Consider the following 4756-nt stretch of genomic DNA (forward strand, 5'->3'; position numbering starts at 1 on the left):
TGGCCCAGAGGGGCAGATGCCTCTACTGGCTGTGCAGTCCCCATCCAAGTCTGGCAGGTGTGCAGCAGGCCACAGCCAGGCAGCAGCCCCTACTGACAGACCCCTGCAGTGGGTAAAGTGTGCAGGGAACTCTTAGGGCTGCTTCAGCAGTCCATTGGCACAAGGGGTAGTGTCCACAGGTACCAATTGGCTGGGCCCCAGAAGCTCCTGAGAGCTAGTAGCCCTGAGCTACTTGCCAGGGCAGCTTTTGATACTGCTGGGGACAGCACAGGTGTTGGACCTGGGCTCTAGCTCCACCTGACTGCAGATCTGGGAGGAGCCAGGCAAAGTTATTTTGCCCCAAGTAGCACAATTTGCTCCACACCAAAGTGCATGTCCAAGCACATGCGCTGAAGCAAAAACCCCTGGCTAAAATTTGCACCGCTTCTATTTGAGCTGCTGCAAGTGTACATGCTTGCATGTGTGGATGCACCCCATGAGATTTCTTTTAACCCAATCCTCCAATTTGTTGAGGACTCTCTGAATCCTAGCCCTACCCTCCAGCATATCTACTATGCCCCACAATTTGGTGTTATCTGCAATCTTGCTTAGGGTGAGCTCCTTCCCATCTTTCAGGTCACTGGTAAAGATATTGAATAAAACCAGCCCCAGGATTAAACCCTGGGGCGCTCTATTTGATACCAGTTGCCAACTGGTATCAAGCCATTGATACCTGATGATCCAGCAAGGTTTCTATCCGTCTTACAGTCCATTCATTTAACCTGTACTTCTTTAGCTTGTCTGGGAGAATGTTGTGGGAGACAATAACAAAAGCCTTTTGCTAAAGTCAAGGTATATCATGTCCACTGCTCTTCCTGATGAGGCATGACTTGGCTTTGGTGAATCAATGCAGACTGTTCCTAATCATGTTCTTCTCCTCCAAGTGCTTAGAAATGGATTCCTTGAGGACTTGCTTCATGATTTTTCCCAGGTTTGAAGTGAGGTTGGCCAGTCTGTAGTTCCCTGCATCCTCCTTCTTCCCTTTCTTAAAGATGGGCACTATATTTCCCCTTTCCAGTCATCCAGGATCTCTCCTGATCACCACGAGTTTTCAAAGATGATGGCCTGTGGTTCCGCGAACACATCAGCCAACTCTCTCAGCACCCTTGGGTGCATTGCATCTTACCACATGGACTTGTACACATCCAGCTTTTCTAAATAGTCCTCAACATGTTCTTTTGCCACTGTTGGTTGCTCCCCTTCTCCCCAAATGGTACTGATAGGTACAATAGTCTGGGAGCTGGCCTTGCCTGTGAAGACTGATGAAGAAGGTGAAAAAGACATTGTGTACTTCAGCATTGTCTGCATTATCTATCACTAGGTTGCCTCCCCCATTTAGTAAAAGACACTTTCCCTGATCTTCCTCATGTTACTGACATACTTGTAGAAACCCTTCTTGTTACCCTTCATGCTCCTTGATAGCTGCAATTCCAATTGTGCTTTGGTCTTCCTGATTTCATCCCTGTATGCCCAAGCAATACTCTTATACTTCTCCTTAGCCATTTGTCCAAATTTCCACTTCTTGAAAGCTTGCTTTTTTGTGTTTGTGAAAACTTGTGAACACTTCTTGAAAGCTCACTGAAGAGTTCCCTGCCAAGCCAAGCTGGTCTTCTGCCATAATTGCTAGTCTTCCTGCAAATTGGGATGGTTTGTTCCTGTGTCCTCAGTAAGGTTTCTGAGGGCACAGGAAAAAAACTATCCCAATGCACAGGAAGACTACCAAATATGGCAGAAGGCCAGCTTGGCTTAGCAGGTAACTCAGTAAGCTTTCTGGGGGCAATAGCAGGAGCATTCACATTGGAACCCCTGTTAAGTAATACCTGGTAACACCTACTAATTCTGCTAATACTCCAAGTCACGATTTTGACCCTACAAATTGACCAACTGTAATCAGTCATAATGCCTTGTGACCAAAGTAGACATGAGCCCTCCTTAGGGCCAGCATTAACCATACTGTTCACAAACCTTGAAGAGTTTTCAATGGAAAAAAAAAACTGATTGTAAACCTATGTAAGAAAGTCCAGTGCTCTGTCTTGTGCTTACAAGAGATGCACCAAGGGCCTCATAATAACTGTCCTTCAATACCTGGAATGATTATGATGATGGAAAGACCACACAAGCAGTTTGGAAGTTCTGTATTTGCTAAAACTGACACGGTCATAATTTCTACAGCAAAGACTGAAGAAAACAACATTGACATCCTGACCATTGAATTCAATTGAATCACAATCTCTTCAGTCTACAAACCACCAAACACAAGTTTTGCTTTTACAGACACACCAGGGATCACTCAGAATAAACCATGGGTAATAATCAGTGACTCTAACAGCCACAGTATGCAATGGGGCTACAATAAGACCAATAAAGACAGTGAAGCATTAGAAGCGTGGTTGGATGCATACCAGCTGAGTTTGATTTATGACCCAGAGCTACCTAAATCATTCAACAGCAGATGGTGGAAATGAGAATACAATCCAGACCTTATTTTCACCAGCAACACCATCACTGGGCTAAGCAATATAATAGTATTCAACTCTATCCCACATTCCCAGAACCAATCAGTTGGCATTCAGATCAGAGCTGCAGTAACACCTATACCAGTGCCATTTTTTCTGACATTTTTACCTTAAAAGGGCAAACTGGAAAGGCTTTTCAGAATACCTTGATGCCACAGTCAAAACCATCAAAGCATTGCCTGAGAACTATGACCAATTCATAAAAGCTGTACAGAATCTGCAAGGAAGAACATCCTGTGAGGCTGCTGCAAGATTGGGAAAACAGTCAGCCTTGACAACATGTTCACCAAAAAAATTAAGCAATTCAGACCCCAGACTTGAGAGTGGCTCCTCTGCCTTTATACCTCATGCACAGCCAGTCAAAAAATTCCAAACATACAGCAACATGCTTGGGTAGTGGCACTTCTAAAGCCAGGAAAAGATCCATCTGACCCAAAGAGCTTCAGACCTATCTCTGCTATACCACATGCACCTGTACAAATGACTGATACTGAACCAGTGTGCCCCATATGTGGATAAACACCTAATCCCTGAATAAGGTGGCTTTCACTTTAGAAGATCAACAGCAAGCCAGCCACTCAATCTAATTCAACATATTGAGGATGGTTTTGAAAAAGACCAAATCACTGGAGTTCTGGTCATCAACCTAACAGCTGCCTAAGATACAGTTAACCACTGACAACTCCTCCACAAGACCCTGGAAATAACGAAAGACCTACACCTTACAGAGCTAATATGAACCCTGTTCAAAAAAGACTTTTTTGTCAAATTGGATGGGAAGTGAAGAAGACGGAGGTGACGGATGGCCTCCCCCAAGGAAGTGTACTAGGCACCACTGTTATATAACATCTAATGAAGAAGTAGGGCTATACCATTGATTCAACCACCTGTGACTGTGGCACAGAGCTTCAGATTATGCAATGCCTGCTGCAATGCCCGCTGCGTGAAGGCACATGTACAGTGAAACATCTTGCGAAGTACAATAAATGAGCACAAGCATTTGTAACAAAACTGTCAAATGTGGAGTAGAGACATGAGAAAAAAAAGTCAGATTTCTTTAAAATACAACCAGCTGTCTTGGACTCCTTTCCCCTTCAGACTGGCCTCCTAGAGGATCCTGTCCATCAGTTCCCTGAGTGAGTCAAAGTCTGCTTTTCTGAAGTTCAGGGACTTTACTCTGCTGCTCTCCTTTCTTCCTATCCTCAGGATCCTGAACTCAATCATTTCATGATCGCTGCTGCCCAAGTTGCCATACACTACTACATTTCCCACCAGTTCTTCCCTGTTTGTGAGCAGCTGGTCAAGAAGAGCCTGGCCCCTAGCTGGCCTCTACAACACTTGCACCAGGACATTCTCCTCAACACTCTCCAAAAACTTCCTGGCTTGCTTGTGCACTGCTGTATTACCTTCCCAGCAGATATCAGGGTGATTGAAGCCCCTCATAACCAGGGCTTGTGATCGGGAATCTTCCACTAGCTCAGTCATTCCCAATTTGTGGTATGCAGACAACCTGTCAGTGGTACACATTAACAGTGTAACCTGGGCAGTACTCCAAGAGGTACCCCCGCTCCAATTGAAGGGATCAAAGCAGGTGCACAAGCTCTGTGAGAGGTGTAGGGACTCTCCTCCCCCTATAGAGCAGAGCCAGACATCCAATGGGGACTTAACCATATACCTTTTAATGATAGAACAGTACTGGGAACATAACCAGTATAAACCAGGAGGTATAGGGGACACTACAATGCCCCCAGGGGATGGGATTCAACAAAGGTTAGACACTTACGATCATAGACATATTCATCCAGTTGACAAAAGACAGGGTTAACAAAATATAAAACACAAACAGCAGAACAAACAATACAGGTTGGTGAAATATAAAAGGCACAAAATACAAAATGTCAAATAACAAGGAATATAGGGCCTAGGTACCTGGAGGGGGAGAAAAGGGGAAAACACAATGACCCCTTTCCACTGCAACAGGAATTTCTCCCTGTTACTTCACCCACCCCAAGTCACCTCAGCTGAGACTTGAATTCTGACCTCCCAAAGGGTAGGAAGAAACTTTACCACACAGCCACCAGTGCTGGTACTGTACCAAGCTGCTAGGGGGCTTGGCCTTCCATGAGCCCCAGCCTCATGTCGAGCTGCCTAGCCTCTTACTGGAGGAGCTGGGAGCAGAGCTGGGAACCTCTCAGGTCACT

The sequence above is a fragment of the Gavialis gangeticus genome, unplaced genomic scaffold (genome assembly GCF_001723915.1).
Source record: "Gavialis gangeticus isolate Ggan-Ray unplaced genomic scaffold, GavGan_comp1, whole genome shotgun sequence".
Classification (NCBI taxonomy): domain Eukaryota; kingdom Metazoa; phylum Chordata; order Crocodylia; family Gavialidae; genus Gavialis; species Gavialis gangeticus.